At 48.7% G+C, this 22,497-nt stretch overlaps 1 long non-coding RNA gene across 1 annotated transcript in view; it reads right to left on the minus strand.

Moving 5' to 3' along the window:
- Positions 1 to 841: 841 nt before the first annotated feature.
- The window catches only part of LOC109281298 (uncharacterized), a 51,452-nt gene continuing 29,796 nt past the window's right edge, over positions 842 to 22,497 (minus strand). Inside the window, exon 4 of the long non-coding RNA XR_009461678.1 lies at positions 842 to 1,568. This is a non-coding gene — a long non-coding RNA (uncharacterized LOC109281298). The remainder of the gene's footprint in view (positions 1,569 to 22,497) is intronic.

Here is a 22,497-nt window from a genome sequence, read left to right on the forward strand (position 1 = left end):
TTATTATGGCAGTACCTAGGAGCCCCAATCATGGACCACAACTTCACTTTGCAATGCACTGTACAAATAAAGAATGAAAGGACAGTTTGGGTACATCTACATATGCAAATAAGTGTGTTTAAATTTAATGCACATTAAGCTAATACACATTAAGTGATTTTTGGCAGGTGTCTATTCGTGTAGTGACTTGGGACTAAAGTTAATGCACTTGGCACTAGAGTTAGTCCCAAGTCCCTCCAGTCCTGCCATGTGCCCCTGTGGCCACCAGGGGGAACTCCAGCCTCTGGCCACATAGCTGCCATCACTCGGCAGCCATATTTAAGCCACAGCCAGCTGCCAGCACTGGCAGCCATCTTGCAAACTCTGATCCCTGGCCAGCCCCTTCCCTGCCCAGAAGCCAGGTGTGCAACACGGGGGTAGCACATGGCAGCTCCCTCCTTACCCACCTTGCCTCCCTGCACCAGGGCTGCCCGTGTACCTGCCCCTACCAGTGAAGCCAAGTGGCCCACTGCTCCAGCTTGGCCCCTGCCAGCGACAACCAGTGCCCCTCACTCCAGCTGGCCTTGGTGCTGGCCCCAGCAGGTACCCCCAGCCCAGGCCCCAGGAGAGCCATGCACCTGCTAGCAGGGACCAAGGCACCACATGCAAGAGGCCCTGGCCAACCCCCTCCTCCTGCACTTCCTGTTCCAGCCCGCCTGCCAGGCCACCCACACACCCCCTACCCCTGGCCCACCCCCAGCACCACTCTCAGGACACATACATGGGTGAAACAAAAAGAACTTTATTTCCCTCACAACACCCACCCCCATTCCTCCCTCCTCCCCCTCAACCAGCAGTGCCTCTCCACCACCCTCCCCACTCACCAACAATAAAAAACCTGCTTACAAGTGGAAAACTATATACAGGTGGGAAACTATATATAAGTGTGAAACTATATACACATTGAAAACTATTTACAATAATTTTGGTGTTCAAGCCCTGAAAGCGGGGCCATGGCAGGGCCTAGGAGGCAGAGCCCCAGGGCAGGTGTCCAGCACCCAAGCCCCTGGATGTTCCCATGTGGGTCAGGGGGCTGCAGCAACCACAGCAGGTGGTGACCTCATGTACGGCCAGGTCTTCGCCTGCATGGTGCAAGGAAAAGCAGTGCATCTGGGCCCAGGCAGGTAGTGGCAGGTCCAGGCTGGGGGCTGGGCCAGGAGGTCTGACAGGCAGGAGGTGCCTGAGGAGCTCCTCCCAGGGTCACACGAGTGTTTGCTGCTGGGCGGCAGTCAGGACAAAGAAGCCCTGTAGGGACATGGGCAGGAGCCAGGCAGTGGGGGACATGTACATGGCTGCCAAGGGCAGAAGGGTGTCCATGGCTGTCAGAGCTGCTCCAGGTGTTCCCAATCCAGGGCCTCCATGCAGTCCCAGTGGTCCCGCTACACCCAGCCTGGAGCTGGAGGTCCAGTCCCTGGTGTGCCGCTGGCACAGCCAGCACATGCAGGAGACTCCAGTGGCAGGTGGCAATGACCTGGAGCCCACATCCCTGCTGGGGCTGGTGGCCTCTCTGCCACATCCAAATGTTGTCCCTGCAGGGGCAAGAGACAGAAGTTTTTTGTGAGAGTTTTAACATTTCAGAGATAAGATGCTCTACACCAGGGACCATGCACTGCCTGGCCTCAGTTCTGGGATCAGCTGTGCATGACTGTCCAGGGACCATGGTAAGCTGGCAGGGCAAGCCTGGGCCCAGGCAGCTGCTGCCTGAGCCCCCTGTCCCCATTTGCTCCCCTGAGGCTGGCAGTCTGCTGAGTGCTGGCCACAGGCACCCTGCCTCTCCCAACCCCTTCCCAGGGTGGGATAGGCCAGGCTGCTGGCAGCACCTGCTGCTACAGCTCCAGACCTCACTCCCTCCACCCTCTCTCCTTGCAGGCCAGCCACTCTGCCCACTGCCACCCAGCCCACAGTGCCTGGGCTCAGGGTGTGTGGGGCTTCAGATAACTGAAGCAATGGGCTAGCCATGCCCCTGCCTGCCCCACTGGGGGCCTCTCCAGGAAAGTGCTCCAGGGCCAGCCCCCCATGCCATCACTGCTTCCCAAGCATGCCCCTGCTGCGTGTGCCCCAGGTGGTGCACGATGACCTGTTTGTGCAGGCAGAGGGGTGCCTGTGCTACTAGGCCTTGCTGATGATGATCCTCCTGGTGCCCTGGGCATATCTGTGGCTCCTAGTTTGGGACTCTGAGCTACAACAGCATGGGAGGCAATCCCAGGCTGCCCTGCAACCTCTGCTACCACCTGGAGGGGGACCTGTGGCATTGCTATACATCCCTGCCCCCAGCTGGCAGTGCTACACATCCCTGCAGTTGAGAAGGACATCACTGCCAGCATTAACACCTTCCTTGATGTGTGAGAGGCCTATGCCTGCTCAGCTGCAGGGACACAGGCAGCTCAATAAAGTTTTGAACTGTGTCTCACCTGTCTATGTGCTGAGCTCGGGAACCCAGGGCAAGGGGGGTGTGGGAAGCCCAGGCAGGGGACAGGGGCAGGGGCAGGGGTGGGAACTGAGAGAGCCCTTCCCCAGTGTGGGACTTACCACATGTCTGGGGATGGTGAAGCTGGTGGCTCAGTGCACGCCTCCCCATTAGCGAGGGTGACCAGTTGTGCCCAGTGTTCATGGCCTGTAGTGTACAGCAGGCCAGCGCCTGGCCAGGGACCACCTCTACCACCCCCCTACTCCCTCTCATGGAGAGAGGCTGGTACTGCTAGTGGGCAGCAGTGGCATAGCCAGCTGCTCCTCATGCCAGGGTCCCAGGCTGTGCCAAGGGTGAAACAGTTGCTGGATAGGGCTCCCTGAGCTGCCAATGAGTGCAACAGCTGAGGAGTAGGTTGGGAGGGGGTACTGAAGGCCTAAGGTCCCCTCCTCTGGTAACATGTCACCCAAGGCATCAGGGCAGGGCAGGGGCTCAGGCAGGCCACCCTTGCTGGTGGCACTCACAGGGGTGCAGTCTGGCTCCCAGAGTGCCAAAATGAGGGTCAGCTCTTGCATAAAGGCTTTTGGGCATGACCAGACCAACAACTGAAGCTGGTTATAGCCATCCATTGTGCCCACAAGACCTTGACCTTTAGGTGGCACTGCTGTGCTTACCAGGAGTGCCCTCATGCATGTATGCCGCCCAACAGGGCCTTATAAATGTGGGCATTCAAGTGCCTGCCCCACACAAACTACCTCTGCGCATCAGCAAGGCCCTAGAGTACCATGAGGTCTTACACCTCCTCCCAGGTCCAGTTGGGGGCCCTGGTGATTGGCATGTGCATGCACACATTGGTGGGGCCAGGGCTCAGTGGGGAAGACAATAATGACATTCTGTAACATTCTCTCTTCAGGCCCCCATACAGTTGTCCCTGCAATGCCAGCCCTGGATGGCTGGCAGCAGCACCCAGCTCAGGAGCACATCCAAGGATGGGAAGCTGCATGGCAGAGGCACTTAACCACAGGACCTACAAGCACAGAAGGCAGCTGGGGGTCAGCAGCAGCAGGGAGTAGGTGCTGGCCCCGCTGCCAGAGACAGCCAGGCAGCAGCCCTGGGGGGATCTTAGGTCTAGGCAAAGGGTGCAGCAAGCTGCAGTGCTTTCCAACACTCCCTTGTGGCCAAGCAACAACTCTGGAGGGGACAGGTCAGACAGAGGCCACCTATGTCCTGTCCAGGGGGGCACACGGGGCCTGCTGGGCTCCTACACAGAACAACAGTCTTGTCCAGGCTCCTGGTATGTGCGCCTCAGGGCACAAAATAGCCACTGGCTTTTATAGCCTGCAGCTAGGGGCAGCCAGAGAGCAGCCCAACTCTGGGGGAGGAGAGGCAGCCAGACAGGAGCCCTGGGGCTGAGCTCAGGGCAGCTCCCTAGTGACTGGGCAGACCCAGCACTAAATTTAGTTCTGGGTCGCATCTACATGTGTGTTACTGTGCATTAACTAATAGCAATTAAATGTGACACTTGCATTTTCAGTTATCAAATTTAGTCACAATTAACCTAAGTTAATGTGCATTAAGAACGCACATGTGTAGATGCATTCCCATAATGTGCATTAACTTAGGCTAATGCCCATTAACAGTTCTCATGTAGATGTGGCCTCTTTGTCCCAAAGCAACAAGAAGTTTCTGGGAGTGCCTAGATTTCTCCTGAGACTAATTTTCGTGAAGAGGGAACTTTTAGGACTTAGTTTTCTGATGCCTGTTCTTTGTCCAAAAGACATTTTGTTTGCAGACTTTGATCAAAATCCTCTCAGGAAGTCTTAAGAAAGTGTTGTGAGGGTGCAAGGGATGACTGCCTGGAAACTGTGAACTGAGCGTGTACAGCAGTTTAATGGGGTGGGGGAGGGTGTTAAACTAAGGGGCTCCACTTTAGCACAAGAATTAATCTCCTACAGAGCAAATAAAGTGCTTCACTACAGCTCCAGGGACAGTTCAAGCCCTGTACTGGACTTGCGCCAAAGGCTGTTCCCAGTCACCACATGAATAGATGGGTGCCTGCTCATTCAGGCGAGGTACTCAAAGATACTGAGGTATGCTGACTGTATCACTCTCTTGAGGTTCATTGGCTAGGGAAACTGGTGTAAGGTACTGGTCTGGTGACCTGCTAGGCTTAACTGGACCTTGGTTCCTCTTTTTGAGCATCTATGAAATTTCTACCTACTTTTATAGGTCTCCCTAATGTTACACTGGGCCAAAACTTCATTGCATATACCTATATGCACATGTATGAACATATATCAGCTGTACTGCACACACATTAATATATATGTGTGTAATATGCATACGCACACACACTATTATACACACACATATAGTTTATTATACATGATACTCACATTTTAAATGTACACACAAAAATGCATGCATTTCAAATGAAAACACACATGCATATAAAGTTTGTGTGTGTGTATATATACACATAATATATATAAAAACACATATAAAATCTAGTTGGAAAATTATTTTCCCACCGCCCTGTGAAAACTTGCAACAAAATTAAAAATATCAAATTAATTTTTTTGAACTTTTGTTGACAAAAAGCAGATTTTGTTTTAAAACAAAAAAGTTCAATTGCTTTAAAAAATGGTTTAGGGAGATTCCATTTATTTTTTTATTTTCCTAGTCTGAAAACTATTTTTTCCTTCAAAACAGTTGTGTTGATAGGGAATCCTACTTTTTAACAAAAGTAATTTCCACCAAAACCAGAATTGACATTCTTGACAGACTGAGTCCTTCTAAGGCAGGAATCTAGGGTAGGAATCTTACAGAAGTACCTACACATTTTTGTGGTAGCATGGTATTGTAAATGGTGAGTTTTGATATAGATTCCCTGTTGACACAAGGGTTCCTTGTGCCCAAAAGCTCTCTAACAAGCATACAGTTGGTCTAGTAAATTATACCATGTTAAAAAATCCTTACTCATATATAATTTTTATTAAAGTTGTAAACATTTTTTCAAATGTCAAAATTCTGATAAAAACTTTCATTGAAATTTGTAGCACTACTATTTTGTATTTCTTCCTGCACACTTTTTTTTAATCAAGTATAGGCCTGGTCAAAATTTTCAAATGTCAATATTATTAAAGGTTTGCAAAAAAATTTAAAAATATAATTTTGGAAGTGAAAAAAAAGGAAAAATTACAAATTATTTTAAGCTAATTTTCAACCAACTGCACCTACTAGGTTAAAAACCTGTTTCACCTATTGGGTGCCTATGTGGATTTGCAAATCTAAGTGCAATCCTATTCTGTCTTGCTGGAGTCCCAGAAAAACTGTTGATATGTGATATAATAGATGTGTAGCAGGGGCTAAGGTCCCAGTCACTTTAGATGGAAAGGGCAGCTGGCTGCTGCAGCAGCAGAGGGCAGGCTGGCTGTCAAGCCTAAGTAGAAATCCCTATTGTGTGGCTAGGGAGCCACATGATAGGAAGGGGTGGGGCTTCAGGGCACATAAGCCCAGTGCCTGAGTCCAAGCAGGCAGTCTGCCCCTGCATGCTGTAGGGAGAGGAGCTCCTGGAAAAGAAGAGCTGTTTGAGACAGAAGGCAGGCATCCAAGCCACCCAAGGGAGCTGGGATAAGAGGGCTCCAAGGGAGGCATGGCCTGTGGGAGACATTGACCCAGAGCAGGAAGATTTTTTATTTGTAAAGCAGCTTGCTTGTGTTTGTGTTTGCATTGTGTTTAAGCTGGAAACTGGAGGGCTGGGTTGTGGCTACAGGAAAAGTTGGAGGCCATGGTGGGGGACCTAGTGGGGTGCTCTGTGACAGCCCAGCCTGGGGTCGGGGACCCAGAGGGCTGAAGGCTGGACAAGAGTATGAGAGCACAAGACAGTGCCAGGGGCCCAGAGGACGCAAGTGCAAGACAGGGCTGGTGCCCAGGAGCCAAGGTCTGGGGCAGTGGCCCTGGGCAGAGGGGTGCAGACAGGAAAGCTACATGGGGCTTATGTGCCCTGAAGCTCCGCCCCTTCCTATAAAAGGAAGCTCCGCCCCTTCGGCAGTGGTGTCTCGAGGCAGGCTTCGGCTTCCTGGACCATGACCCGCACATCACGACGAGGGACATGCTCAGCTGGGATGGGCTTCACCTGTCCCCCAAAGGTAAGCGTGTGTTTTCTTCTAGGTTGGCGGATCTCCTCCGGCGGGCTTTAAACTAGGCTCGTCGGGGGGAGGGGAGTACGAGGGCAGGGGAAGCTGTGGACCACCAAACCATGTGGCACCCACAAGGACAGCCCAGCCTGAAGAAGGAGAACATTGGGAACCTGAAAGCCATGGGGAAGCCAGCACAACAGAACAGGTAAGGAACAAGAAGGTAAGAAACAATGGGCCCCAGGGGACTGGGAGCAGGGGGGCAGCAAAGGCGCCAGTCGCAGGGCTCAAGTGCCTATATACTAATGCTAGGAGCATGGGGAACAAGCAGGATGAACTAGCGCTCCTGCTTGCACTAAACACCTATGACTTAGTGGGGCTAACAGAGACCTGGTGGGATTCATCCCATGACTGGGCGGTACATATTGAGGGCTATAGATTGTACAGAAAGGACAGGTCGGGGAAGAAAGGGGGGGGGGGGGTTGCACTTTATGTCAGTGAGCAATATACATCAACCCTCATCAAGACAGAATCCGAGGCTGAGGAAGTAGAAGGATTGTGGGTTAGGCTACATGGGGGGCAAGGAGAAAGGGATTTGGTGGTAGGGGTCTGTTACAGACCCCCACACCAAGGGGAAGAAATAGATGCGGGGCTCCTGAGGCAACTCTCGGAGACCATAAAAGCTAAAGAGGCGGTAGTCATGGGGGACCTAAACTACCCGGACATCTGCTGGGAGACGCAGACAGCAAGGTCCCATCGCTCACGCAGGTTTCTAACTTGTGTACAGGACCTCCACCTGACACAGGAGGTGTATGGTCCCACTAGGGGGAATGCCATACTGGATCTGGTATTGGCAACGGGAGATGACATGATAGGGGACCTCCAAATCGGTAGCTATCTGGGAGACAGTGATCACCTTATGATAGAATTCAACATAAGACGGCGAGTGGGTAAGGTAACTAGTAGGGTGAAAGTGCTAGACTTTAGGAAAGCTGATCTCATTGCACTCAGGCGATTAGTCAAGGAAGCACTGCAGAGTAGGAGTTTTGATGGGATGGGTGCCCAAGAAGGGTGGCTGTGCCTAAAGGAAACGATCCTTTGGGCACAAAGCAAGACGATCCCCGAGCGAGGCAAAAGAGGGAAAGGGGCCAGGAGGCTTCCATGGCTGACCACAGAAATCCAGGGCAGCCTAAGGGCCAAAAGGGGAGCACATAAAAAGTGGAAACAGGGTGAGATCACTAAAGATGAATATACCTCCTCTGCTCGTGCTTGTTGGGAGGCAGTTAGGCGGGCCAAAGCTACCATGGAGCTGAGGATGGCAACCCAAGTAAAGGACAACAAGAAATTGTTTTTTAGATACATAGGGAGTAAAAGGAAGGCCCAGGGAGGAATAGGACCCCTGCTAAATGGGCAGAAGCAATTGGTGACAGATAGAGGGGACAAGGCTGAACTCCTCAACGAGTTCTTTGTCTCAGTGTTCCTAAGCGAGGGGCACGACAAGTCTCTCACTGGGGTTGTAGAGAGGCAGCAGCAAGGCGCCAGACTTCCATGCGTAGATCCTGAGGTGGTGCAGAGTCACTTGGAAGAACTGGATGCCTTTAAGTCGGCAGGCCCGGATGGGCTCCATCCGAGGGTGCTGAAGGCACTGGCCGACGTCATTGCAGAGCCACTGGTGGGAATATTCGAATGCTCGTGGCGCACAGGCCAAGTCCCGGAGGACTGGAAAAGGGCTAACGTGGTCCCCATTTTCAAAAAGGGGAGGAAGGAGGACCCGGGCAACTATAGGCCGGTCAGTCTCACCTCCATCCTTGGTAAAGTATTTGAAAAAATTATCAAGGCTCACATTTGTGAGAGCCCGGCAAGACAAATTATGCTGAGGGGAAACCAGCATGGGTTTGTGGCGGGCAGATCGTGCCTGACCAACCTAGTCTCTTTCTATGACCAGGTTACGAAACGCCTGGACACAGGAGGAGGGGTGGATGTCGTATACCTGGACTTCAGGAAGGCCTTCGATACGGTATCCCACCCCATACTGGTGAACAAATTAAGAGGCTGTGATGTGGATGACTGCACAGTCCGGTGGGTGGCGAATTGGCTAGAGGGTCGCACCCAAAGAGTCGTGGTAGATGGGTCGGTCTCGACCTGGAAGGGTGTGGGCATTGGGGTCCCGCAGGGTTCGGTCCTTGGACCGATACTCTTTAATGTCTTCATCAGCGACTTGGACGTGGGAGTGAAATGTACTCTGTCCAAGTTTGCAGATGACACAAAGCTATGGGGAGAAGTGGACACGCCGGAGGGCAGGGAACAGCTGCAGGCAGACCTGGATAGGCTGGACAAGTGGGCAGAAAACAACAGGATGCAGTTCAACAAGGAGAAATTCAAAGTGCTGCACCTAGGGAGGAAAAATGTCCAGCACACCTACAGCCTAGGGAATGACCTGCTGGGTGGCACAGAGGTGGAAAGGGATCTTGGAGTCCTAGTGGACTCCAAGATGAACATGAGCCGGCAGTGTGACGAAGCCATCAGAAAAGCCAATGGCACTTTATCGTGCATCAGCAGATGCATGACAAATAGGTCCAGGGAGGTGATACTTCCCCTCTATAGGGCGTTGGTCAGACCGCAGTTGGAGTACTGCGTGCAATTCTGGGCGCCACACTTCAAGAAGGATGCGGATAACCTGGAGAGGGTACAGCGAAGGGCAACTCGTATGGTCAAGGGCCTGCAGACCAAGCCCTACGAGGAGAGACTAGAGAAACTGGACCTTTTCAGCCTCCGCAAGAGAAGGTTGAGAGGCGACCTTGTGGCTGCCTATAAGTTCATCACGGGGGCACAGAAGGGAATTGGTGAGGATTTATTCACCAAGGCGCCCCCGGGGGTTACAAGAAATAATGGCCACAAGCTAGCAGAGAGCAGATTTAGACTGGACATTAGGAAGAACTTCTTCACAGTTTGAGTGGCCAAGGTCTGGAACGGGCTCCCAAGGGAGGTGGTGCTCTCCCCTACCCTGGGGGTCTTCAAGAGGAGGTTAGACGAGTATCTAGCTGGGGTCATATAGACCCAGCACTCTTTCCTGCTTATGCAGGGGGTCGGACTTGATGATCTATTGAGGTCCCTTCCGACCCTAACATCTATGAATCTATGAATCTATGAAAAGGGCCAGGAAGGCTGAGGCCTCGGCAAAGGTTCAAGGCATGAAGTTCAATGCGAAGAGGACAAAGGGTCAATGTCAAAACCTGCACTGGGTCCAGGGGAACCCCTCCAAATGGACATGGAATAACAACTGTAAAGCATGAACATGGCTATAGGGGTTAGGAGACCACAAATAGTCCATAAGGCAACTGGTGCTCTGAAATACTGATGAGGCCAGGAGGGCCACAACTCAGTGCCCAAGTGGCAGGACTGGGGTCCAGCTGGTACAAGAGGTACCAGAGGGCTCAAGTGCAATAGGGCTTACCCTGGGGCAGCTTCACTTAACACCTTAATAATTCCATCAAGGCATGGCATGTGAGGAACAGGTAGGGTACTCCAAGGAGCCAAAGTGGCAACAGGAATCACATTTCCACCAGGGGGTTGGTCCTGCTACACATGATCCCCCAGCTTCTCATAGCTTTTTTGTGACTTAGTCTTAAGGCTAAAATGACAGAGTGATACAAAAATGGATGTATGCTTGCGGTTACACTTAGACCTTACCAAGGACACTTAAAGGTCAGCATCCATGCGTTAAGGCTCAATAACTGTGATAAGTGCCCTCTGAGCATCTCAAAGTTCCACCACTTCAGAAAAAGGTTTACTCTGGGCCATGCTATCTAGCCTGGTTAGGGTAACTTCAGTCTGTTCCACAAAGCAATTTGCAGTCCTCTAGCATCACAGGATGTACCGCTCCTAGCCCCTACCACTCCTGCTCTGTGAATGAACTTTCCACCCTTTCGAACTCTGCTTCCAAGGGTGTGGTATTGCCTGGGAGCAAGCTGTGCCCTACCAGTGCCAGGATGGGGGGTGCAATGGCCGGAGCATGGAGATGGAAGGTGGAGGCATAGGGGCATGGGAGTTAGGGCTTCCCTCTACAAGCCCCCACATTTCTGTCCTGGGATGAGGTTGGTAGGAGAGGGCTACCCTGACAGCAGCCCTCCATTGACCCCCTACTGACTTGATCCCAGCCCCTTCCCCTGACCCATTCTCACCCCCCAGCCATCTTTATTGTAAATAGTCCTTTATATAAAGTTCCTATAAATAATAAAGGGCTGTTTGCACACCACAAGCCTCATTAGGATTCTACAGACTGCATACAGCACCTCACTTGCCCTCAGCCAGCTCAGTTCTTTAGGCAAAAGCTAGAGCCTCACCAGCAGCTGTCAGAGGGTTAATGCTTCATTCCACCCCAACCATTTGCTACCCTACAGAAAAGTGAAAGCCATACTGACAGGCATGAATCACAGTGTCTGGCTGCCCTCTTCCACCCTGCTTCTGTTCCAGCAGAGAGAAACCAGCTTTCCTTGCTTAAGACACAAACCCCAATTTTGGAGGGTAGATTTTTCAGGGGGCAAAATGCATGGGGAATGTAAGTAAATATGGTAGGTGAGATTAGGTCCTGGCCCGTGCTGTGTAACATATTTGTGTGCAAGTAGAATCTTTAGTAGCTACGTCCCTGGGATATTCAAGGTTTGACAGACAACAGAACAAAGAGCTAAAATCTGGGGCAAGAAGGAAAAATTCACATGGAGATTTATTTTTTAGTCTAGAAGAAAAAGAACCTGAGATCCTGATAAAAACGTCTTTGCAGTATAACAGCTCCTTAATGAATATTTCTCTTGAAAATCTGACCCCAAATAAGGCATGGATAAATGCCCATGTGAACTAACCTGCATAATAAAGGCCCTGTCATTGAGCACAATTGTATGTTTGAAAAGTGCACCACAAACCTTCAGATGTCTGTAAGTCACACTATAGATTCTGTCTAGGAGCTAGAATGAGTTCCTATTTTGGAAGTGATTTATTGGTTCCTCATGAAAGCTGAAGGATGCAGTTCACTAATTAAGTGCCTTTAATTATCTGCACATCAGGTACAACTCAAAGCAACTGCAGCGTATGCTTTTCCAGCAATAACCCACGCATGCCTGATGGAGATTCTGGACTCAGCTGTGAAGAGCTTCTATTTGCCTCCTCTATGCTTTCATTGTCTGGTTAAGGCTATCGTTTACATGGAGTGTGCATAACTGACTGATGATAGTCAATGTAAACGAATAGCTGCATTTGCTCTTAAGCCATTTTGGATAGATTTTCCCTGTCAGAAACAAACAGGATGACTATAAGTCTGAATTGCCATTACAAATGCTGAGAGGCTTCATTGTGCACAGCAGCAGCTCATTTGATAACGACAAAGATAGTGATGAAAAGGAAGTCTGGAGCATACAGACTTTTGAGCCTGGTATGAATTATTGCACTTTAAATCACTGGAGAGGGAGTGAGGGAGTGTGTGTATCTGCAGACATAAAGAAAGTAAAAAAAAATTTTAAATCAAGGAGACGGATGATAGAAAGAATTCAACAAGGATGCTAGTTTTTTTAATGAGTAGGGCTTTTTTTTTGTTAGACCAAGGCAAATATTCCCTGGAGGAACTGATTCATAGTAAATCTTGAATGCCAAACAAATGAAGCAGAGATCAAACAAGTCAGAATGAGTTTGTTTCAATAATTTAGAGAGAATGAATCTGTTTCTTCTGAATAAGCTTTAAAGAATAACAAAACTCAATGTTAAATGAACTGTGCAGTTCTCATACATACTGCACATAAACACTGATCAGACCAGATTCTGGGAGGCACCCAGAGCCTGATCAGCCACCTCAGGTCATATGCTACCCTAGAAAGGATAACATGCAGATAGCATTGTATGACAGCATGGATGGTGTTTTTAAAAACAGTCAGCACTGGTTTAGCTCCACTCCCATGGATTTCAATAAGAGCACCATTCATCCCATCCTGATAGATCATAGGAGTCAGTGGAGAAGCTCCCACTGATTTCAGCAGCCACTGGATTGAAACCCATATCATTATGTAAAGCAAAGAAAAGCTCATAGACAGGTTTTGCTTTGCAGAATTTTATGCAAACTTTTTATTCATTTGCATTCACCCAGACACCATAGAGTCAACTTGCCTCCCCAGGTTGGTCTTTGGATTTCAAATGAACAAAAAAAACCCCATCAGAACCAGATCCTGAGCTGATACATATTTACATAACTTCATGGAATTAATACAGCTGCACCAATTTAAATCAGATGAAATCTGGCCTCAACATGAAACCAAGGCACAGTATCTGAGTTTCACCTGTTTTAACAAGAAAACCAGGTTCATATTAACCAGTACTAGTGTAGCAAAACCCTGTTTTTCTTTTTCTTTTTTTTTTAAATGAATTCCTTCCTCTTCCCCAACCATTTCTGACTTTGTCTCTCCCTCTCTATTTCCTACAAATAAGTGAACTAAGACATAGGATAAGCTTCAGCATTTTATTTTGGTAGCAAGTTGCATTTGTTTTGTTGTTTCTCCTTCTTTATATTGTATAATTATTATGTTTGTATTGATTTTTACTGTTCTATATTACTGTTTTACTGGTACTATATGATTTAGGTCTATATATGTAAATTAGCATAAGTTATGTCAAGTTTCCATGTTGTTTGTCAAGTCTCCATCCTGTCCCCAGGCCCGGTTGTGTAACCCATGACTCACGCCTACCCCTCCTATGTAACTTGGTTCCTGAATGAATGGGGATGAATGAGGGTGCTTGAGAGATAATGGCAGTAGATCTAAAAATAGCTCCCTCTGAATGACCGAACCATCAAAATCAATACCTGGACCAAAGACCCAGCCATTGGAACCACCCTCAGCATTCAAGAAACAAAAGATGAGGCAACCCACCATTGTGCCAAGGCTGCACATGCTCAGCATGAACACCTGGAGCCCTCTGGGACAGGACTGACATTGCCTGGACAGCCCCTCCCCCATAGGAGATCAGAGGTAGTCTGCCACATAAAAAGGGGTAGTGAAGCCTGACTCCTTGGGACGACCTTTCCATCTGGACCAGCACCATGCCATACCACCTTTCCACCCAGAGGCCCTGCCAGCGACCCCCGCTATGGACAACACCTACTGGATAAAGACCTCTTTCCAGCCTGGATAGGTAGTTATCACCCCCTATCCCCTCTTTAACCAAGGACTTGGACTCTGCTTCTCTTCCCCACCTGGACTCCACTGAGTCTCTTTCTCCTGCTGCCATTATGAGTGCTTGTATGTGTGTGCATGTGTGTGTGTGTGAACCAATAACTTCAGGGGGCTATGTAGCATGTTGCCTGTGTAATAAAACTTATTTGGACCCCTGAGTTGGGTTGTGCTTTATTATGGTTCAGCCCTGCTCCAATCTCTGCTCCTCACCCCTCTAACTTCTGTCTCATTTCTCCCTCTCCTGCTTCTGGCTCACTGCCACCTCCAACACCTGTCCTGAGCTCCTCTCTGCCTCCAAACCCCCTGTTTCTTTGCCACTGTCTTATCCCCACTGCCTTTTCCCCTAAGCAACCAGGTTTATGCCTCAGTTTCTTTCCTGGCTGTCTCCTCCTTGCCACCACTTATCTGCCCCCCACCCCCATATCTCAGCTGTCTACCTCAGTTTCCAGCCCCAATCTACCTTAAGTAACCCCGAGCCTCAGTTCCTCAACCAGCTTCTCTGTAGTCCACAGGTTCTAATTCCAGTTCTGGCAACTTTCACTCCCTACACTTTAACTCTCTCTCTCACCTTAACCATCCCCCAAGTATCCCATGTACCCCAAGCACACACATATACACTGTACCATCCAAGTTAGGAACCTACGTGTGTGTATGTGTATGTGAGTTGTATGTGTGTGAACTGGTGAGAGTGTGTGTATATAGATATAGATATATATATCTATATATATGTATCATTGTGTGCATAATATACAAATTAGTGATCTGTGTATGTGTACTGAGTGTGCGGGTATTGACAATTTATTTTTGCTAATTTTTAGTGTGCATGTGCTTGAATTGGTGATAGGTATTCATGTGCCCGAGCTAGTAGTGTGTGAGAGTGTGTGTGTGTGTGTGCGTGTGTGCGCGCGCACCTAATTGATTTCTGTGTTTGTATATGTGCAATTGTGTCACACCCTTCTGTCTAACAGCGCGATATTGAGATCCTGACAGTTGGCCTAACCCCACAGGGCAACATTAGATATTTATAATCTGTGCAGAGTCAAACAGATAGCACTATATACAAGTAAAAGCATACATTTGCTGTGCTATCCAGTGCTGGATTCCAGGAAGATTGTAACTTTCACTTAAACGAACGAACAAATGAATGAACGAAATCTTTGCCCTCTTGATTGCAAGGAAAGTCTAGAAACTGTGTCCTGAAAGTGTTGTCCTGGGGGGTCAGGCCAACTCTCAGGATCTCAATATTGCGCTGTTAGACAGGGGGGGGGTGACACAATTGCACATATACAATACACACAAATCAGTTAGGTGCACGCGCACACACACACACACACACACACACACAAAACCAGCTCAGGCACATACACATCCAAACCAGCCTAGGCACATGCATACCTATTACCAATTCAAGCACATACACTATACACCGCAAAAGTTAGACACAGATCACTAATCTGTATATCATGCACACCATGTCATATACACATACACACACTCACACTAGCAACTCAGATACACACAGATTCAAAATAACCCGTCTAGGTTCATGCACACCTATCACCAGTTTAAGCCCATACACACTACACACACAACATTTAGACAGAATCAGTTACCAGTTACCAACACCTGCACATCCAATACACATACGTGGATTACTAATTCATATACCACACACACACACACACACACACACACACACACACACACTGATATCTATATATGTATATATATGTGTATTCACTAATTCACATGCATACCACCCACCTACACATACACACAAGTGATTTCCTAAGTTGGGTGTTGTGATGTCTATGTATGTATGTCTTTGGTGTACTTGGGATACCTGGGGAAACGTTACGGTAAGAAAGTAGAAGTGTAGGGAGTTAAAGTTACTGGAAATGAAAGTCACCAGAACCGAGATTAGAATCGGTAGACTAGAGGGGCCTGGACTGAAGAACTGAGGCGCGGGGGTAACTTTAGGTTAATTGATCTTAATTGATTAAAAGACAATGCCCAAAGCCTGCAGAACAGAGAAGCATGCCGGCACAGAGACTGGGTCTGGAGCCAGAGCTACGGGGGAGCTGAAAAGGTAGATGGGGACAGGGAAAAATGGGACTGAGAGAAAGTGTGGGTATTAAAGAGGGGCTCTGGGTGTGGGGAGCCAGAGGATGGCTCCAGGGCAGCTAGAGAAGTAGTAGATGCTGGAAGCTGGAGCAAGGCTTCAGCTGCTGGAGCGAACTGCAAGACGGCTAAATGGAGCTGGGAAGCTGCGGGAGGGAGAGATTACAGAAGGTGCGGGGGAAGCCTGAAAACAGAGACGGACAGCAGAAAATCGCAGGAAAAGCAGCAGGCAGTAGGGACAGCAGGAAAGCAAGGAGAGGCTGAGAGGTGGCAGAAAAGGGGAGATGGAATTAGGAGGAGATCGGGAAACTAGCAGAGAGGGTGAGGGCTGGAGCTGAGAGAGAGAAAGAGAGAATGAGGCTGGAATTTAAGATAGGGAAGGAACTGGGATTCAGTAAAACATGACCCAACTTGGGGTTGCAAATGACAGTGGTTTTATTGAACAGGGGAGATGGTGACACAATGCCAAATTGGTTCCCTTGTACCCACCCACTCATCCACCTACCCACACAATGGCAGCAGGGGTTAAAGAGGCTTGGTGCAGGGGCTGAAGTCCACTGAAGTCCAGGAGGATAGAGAGAGAGTCCAAATTGTAGGAGGAGGTGTGTAGGTAATATCTATCTATCCAGGCTGAAAGGGGTCCTTGTCCAGTAGGTGTTATCCAGAGGGGGGTCGCCAGCAGGGCCTCTGGGTGGATAGGTGGTGTGGCATGGTGCTGGCCCAGATGGAAATGGCGTTCCCACTGGATCTGTCTTCACCGCCCCTTTTTATAGGGGCAGACCTTGTGTGACCCTAGTGACAGGAGGCATGCCCAGGCAAGGGTCAGCCCCTGGTGTACTGAGCATGTGTGCTCCATGCAGGGATGTGCAGTTTCAGGTGTCTGTAATGGTGAGAGTTGCTGGTTTTGCAGGGTCTTTTGTCTTTCAAATGCTGGTCTTGTCTCTGTTCCTGCGCAAGGTCTGTGGTTCCTGGGTGAATTAATGTGAGGTGATGGCCCAGTCATTACAAGCCATTCAGTAGAGGCGTGCTACCATTGTATTTCAGTCATTTCCAATCACACATTTATCGGGGAACCAATTTCATAGATTTCATAGACATTAGGGCTGGAAGGGACCTCGGAAGATCATCGAGTCCAGCCCCCTGCCCAAAGGGCAGGAAGTCAGCTGGAGTCATAGGATCCCAGCAAGATAAGCATCCAGTTTGCTCTTGAAGGTGTTCAATGTAGGCGCTTGAACCACCTCCGGAGGCAGGCTGTTCCAGACCTTGGGGGCTCGGACAGTAAAGAAATTCTTCCTTATGTCCAGCCTGAAACGGTCTTGCAGTAGTTTATGACCATTCGACCTAGTCGTCATCCCTTGGGGTGCTCTGGTGAACAAACGTTCCGCCAGATACTGGTGGTCACCCCTGATAAACTTGTAGGTGGCCATCAGATCACCCCTGAGCCTGCGCTTTTCCAGGCTAAAGAGCCCCAGGGCTCTTAGCCTGTCATCGTAAGGTCTGCTTCCCTGACCTCTGATCATGTGTGTGACTCTTCTCTGGACTCTCTCAAGCTTCTCCACATCCTTTTTGACTTGGAGCCCAAAACTGGATGCAGTACTCCAGCTGTGGCCTCACTAAGGCCGAGTACAAGGGGAGAATGACACTGAATGACATGGGGTTTATTGAGAAGCATCTATGGATGCAAGCCAGCGTTTTGGTCGCATTACTAGCCGCAGCATCGCACTGCAGGTTCATGTTCATCTTGTGGTCAATGATGAACCCCAAGTCTCTTTCTTCCATAGTGCTAGCCAACATAGCACTGCCGAGCCTATCAGGATGCTGCAGGTTTTTCTTCCCAAGGTGGAGAACCTTGCATTTATCCGTGTTGAACACAATCAGGTTCTCATCCACCCACTTTCTGAGCCTGTCCAGGTCAGCCTGGATCACCCGCCTGTCTTCAGGTGTGGATGCTTTGCCCCAAAGTTTGGTGTCATCAGCGAACTTGGCCAGTCCGCTTCTGACTCCAGTGTCCACATCATTAATGAAGATGTTGAACAGTATGGGTCCAAGGGCAGAGCCTTGGGAGACCCCACTGGTCACAGGACACCACGATGAGTGACTTCCATCAATTACTACCCTCTGGGTCCGACCACGGAGCCAGTTTTCCAGCCAGTGGATCGTGGAGGACCCAAGGCGACAATTGGCCAGTTTCTCTAAGAGGTGATTATGGGAAACCAGGTCAAAGGCTTTTTTGAAGTCAAGATACATGACATCAATCTCTTCTCCCTTGTCCAGGTGATAGGTCACCTGGTCGTAGAAGGAAATGAGATTGGTCAAGCAAGACCTACCCGCAACAAACCCGTGCTGGCTATCCCTTAAGATGTTGGCGTCGGCCAGTCCATTAAGGATGGCCTCTTTGCTAAACTTTTCTAAGATCTTCCCCGGGATAGAGGTCAGGCTAATGGGCCTATAGTTAGCCGGATCCACTTTCCTCCCTTTCTTGAAGATAGGCACCACATTGGCCTTCTTCCAGTCTTTGCCAGAGCGCCAAGAGTTTTCAAAGATCCGCGCTAGAGGCTGGGCTGTGATGCTCGCCAGCTCCTTGAGTACCCTGGGGTGAAGATTGTCAGGGCCAGCTGACTTGAAGGTATCCAGCTTCTCAAGATGTTCCTTCACGAAGTCAGCATTGATGGAGGGCAGGGGATCACCCTCACCTAGACTTCCCTGTCCCGTAGCGGGCATGGGCGTCCCATGGGACTGATGAAAGACCGATGCAAAGTACCTATTTAATAGGTTGGCTTTTTCCTGGGCATCAGTTGTCAGTTGCCCCATCTGGTTAAGCAGAGGACCAATGTTGCCCCTGCTTTTCCTCCGGGTCCCTACATATCTGAAAAAGGACTTTTTATTGTCCTTGATGCTCAAAGCTAGTTGGAGTTCAGTTGCAGCCTTGGCTTTCCTGGTCTGCTCCCTACAGGACTGGACCAGCGCACAATAATCCTCCTTGGAGGTGACTCCCATCCTCCATCCTTTGTAGGCCTTTCTTTTTAGCCTCAGGAGGTCTGCTAGGTCCCTGGAGAGCCAGGGGGGCTGCTGTGCTCTCTTGCTGCCCGTCCTCCGAGATGGAATAGACTTAGTTTGTGCATTGAGGATCGCTCCCTTGAGGAGCAACCACTCTTCTTGAACTCCCTTCTCCCCGTGGCCATGGTCCCTTAGGACCTCACTGACAAGCCTCCTAAGCTTGTCAAAGTGGACTTTCCTGAAGTCAAGGACTTGCGTGTTGCTGACTGACTTGCCAGCTTTTCAGCGGATGGTGAAGGTGATCAGCTCGTGGTCGCTGTCACCCAGCTTCCCATCGATCACTAGGTCGCCGACTAGGTCATCCCCATTAGCCAGTACCAGGTCGAGCACCGCTTTGCCTCTCATTGGCCCATAGACTTATTGAGTCAGGTAAAGGTCATCCACGCACGAGAGGAAGCTTTGCGACCACTCAGGTTTTGCTGAGCGATCCTCCCACGAGATGTCTGGGTAATTGAAGTCACCCATGACAACCATGGTCCTGGAGCATGCCGCCTCAGGCAGTTCCTGGGCAAACTCCTGGTCAAGCTCAGGACTTTGGGTGGGAGGTCTGTAGTAGACTCCCACCATTGTGTGCCCTGTGCCGTGTTCCCCACGGATTTTAACCCAGAGGGTCTCCAGTCGTCCACCCTGGTCGCCAATATCGGCTTGCAGGAACGCATAGCTTTCCTTAACATAGAGAGCTACACCCCCGCCCCTTTTATCTACACGATCCCTCCTGTACAGGGTATAGCCAACTATACCCGTGGTCCAGTCATGGGTGGAGTCCCACCAGGTCTCCATTATCCCTATGACATCATAATTATTTGCATTGAGCAGGAGGATGAGCTCCTCCTGCTTATTCCCCAAGCTCCTGGCATTTGTGTACAGGTAGGCAAGTGTCCCCTGGGGGGCTCCTTCCTTGCCCACAGATTTTACCAGGGCTGGGGCAGGGGTGGGCTCCCTTAAGTGCCTTGACCCGCTGGCTTTGCAAGGATTGCTCAGCAGGCCAGCAGTGGCAGTAGTCCCCCCGTCCCCCAGCGGGCTTAGTTTAAAGCCCGGTGGAGCAGGTCAGCCAGTCTGGCTGAGAAGAGCCTCCTCCCTAGGGGAGAGAGGTGGAGGCCATCTCTTCCCAGCAGCTCGCTGCCTCTCTCCTCAAAGAGCGGGCTGTGGTCATGAAACCCAAAGCCTTCCCGACGATACCAGCACTGCAGTCTTTGGTTGACCACGAGGATCCTCCTCTCCCTCCTCAGCCCATAGCCTGAGACTGGGAGGATCGATGAGAACATGGGAGGGGTACAATGAATCATATTGTTGCAACATGGGATGCCAGGCAGAGGACAGAAGGTGGAGGCTTGACATATAAAATGGAAACTTGACATTACTTTGGTTCACTTACAGACACAGGCCTAAACCATACAATATCCATATGAAACAATAAAAATCAATATGATTATAATACAATATACAACAGTAAAAATCAATACAAACCTAATAATAATACAATATAAAATGGTGGATATCCAAAACCAAAAACTTGCTACCAGAATAAAAATGTTTAAAGCTTATCCTAAGTCTGAGCTCACTTATACTTATCTATAGGTAATAGAGAGGGACAGAAAAAGTCAGAAATGTCTGGGGAAGGGGAGGGAATGCATTTTAAAATAAATACATTAAAAAAAAAAAAAGAAAAAACTAGGGGTTTTGCTACAAAAAGCTCACACAGCATAAAACAATGCAACATATTCAACATTTATGATTTTTAAGTCAAATTCATTATTTTAGGTGTTTTGTCTGCTGGTTTTTGAAAACACAGAGTTGGCAATTTTGATAAAGGGACTTACCTCACAGTTTTTAGGATTTAATTTTGAGCACCCCCAACACCAACTATAGGCAATTAATCTGAAAATTAGACCCTAACCATTGAAATGACAAAAACTTAAAATAAAATGAGATCCCAATTGACTGAAATTATTTACCAGCCTTGGTTCACTCAGTCTGAACAGAGGATTAGCAATGAACTATGAAGCTGGGTGAGATATATACATTTCAAGTACTTCACTCCCTTCGCAGTACACAATGAATCAATTGTACCTGTTCTGATTGCATATCAAAGAACTGCATGGATTACATTTCATTATTTAGCCCACCACACAACTGTCAATTGCACTAAAGTACAAGTGATACAACTCATGTTAGATCCATATTTTCCATGATCTTCAATGATCCTAGATTCACATTTTTTTGAACAATTCACAGAAGCAGTGCTGAATTCTGAAGTTAGGACACAATATAGGTAGTTTCAATAGACAATATTATTAAAAGGCCTGTCCCTGCTATGTTCATGATATCACTTGAAGATCTCCTTTTGTGCATTTAAGTGAGAGCTGAGTCTGTTTTTCAAAGTTAATTCACCAAAAAATAAAGTCTGGACGTGACCAAAATTAGTCGCAAAAGTGGATCAAAACAGGTGAATAGTTTCAGCCAAAACAAATGGGAGGCTGGCGGGAGAGGCGGGGGGGGGAGCTGGAGGTTCCAAAAAGATGACATATTTTTGTTTGAACATTTTATTATATTAATATTTTATTTTTTGTTCAAAATGACATTTTGAGTCCAAATGTTAGATGACCTTTATTTTTAAGAAATGTAAAAAATAGGAGGAAACAGCAAGACAAAATTCAGTGTTTTATTTCCAGGGTCTGCATCCTGTGGCCCATGGTCCAGATCCAGTCCTCAGGAGTCCAATCTGGCACAGGGGATTCGTATCACAGACCTGCATTGTGCTGCCCATCCCCTTCACAGCACTCCCCTCCACTGAGGACCCTGTTGCTCTGCAGTGTCTGAACTTACCCTTGCTACAGAGGAATTGGGTATCTTAGCAGCTCAGGGTAGGGAGAAGGGAGGGGCAAAGAATTACTTCCCACAGCAACAGCCAGGTCCCAGGCTCCAACCCACAAAAGGCTGCCCTGTTATATTTGACAACAATCTTTATTTTCAGGTTTTGTTTTAAGGAGAATATTGAACTATTTTTGGTTGTAATCAGTCCAAAACAGTTGTTATTTTGTTTCCATTTTAGGTACCAACCCCTGCAAATTTCAATTATTTGAAGAACTTGACTTTCAGGTTCATGTTTCTCATTTGGGCCTTGGCCACAGAAAGAGCCAAGGTTATGCTTGCCACACACAGACACAACTGCTAAAAACATACAGTCACATGCAATCAAGATGCAACACAAGTAGCATGAGCTTTGTGAAGCAGCAGACTTTGAGCTTGATCCAAAGCCTGCTCCAGTCAAAAGGAGCCGTTCTGCTCACTTCAGAAGGTTTGGGATCAGGCCATTAAAGAGACAGCCTTGCTGTAAGCAGTGAGGAGACAGAGAAAGCTGGCAGGGAGGTTGGGATGATATTTATCTCAGAGACAACAAACTGGTTAATGCTGGAGTCTTCTTGAAGCATGAAAAAGAGGAGGGCCTTGAATAGCAAGCATATAGAGAGCTGCTAAGCCCAGAAGGAAGGCGATATTGCAGAATACCAGTATAAAGGTTCAT

Source organism: Alligator mississippiensis, chromosome 1 (assembly GCF_030867095.1).
Source record: "Alligator mississippiensis isolate rAllMis1 chromosome 1, rAllMis1, whole genome shotgun sequence".
Lineage (NCBI taxonomy): Eukaryota > Metazoa > Chordata > Crocodylia > Alligatoridae > Alligator > Alligator mississippiensis.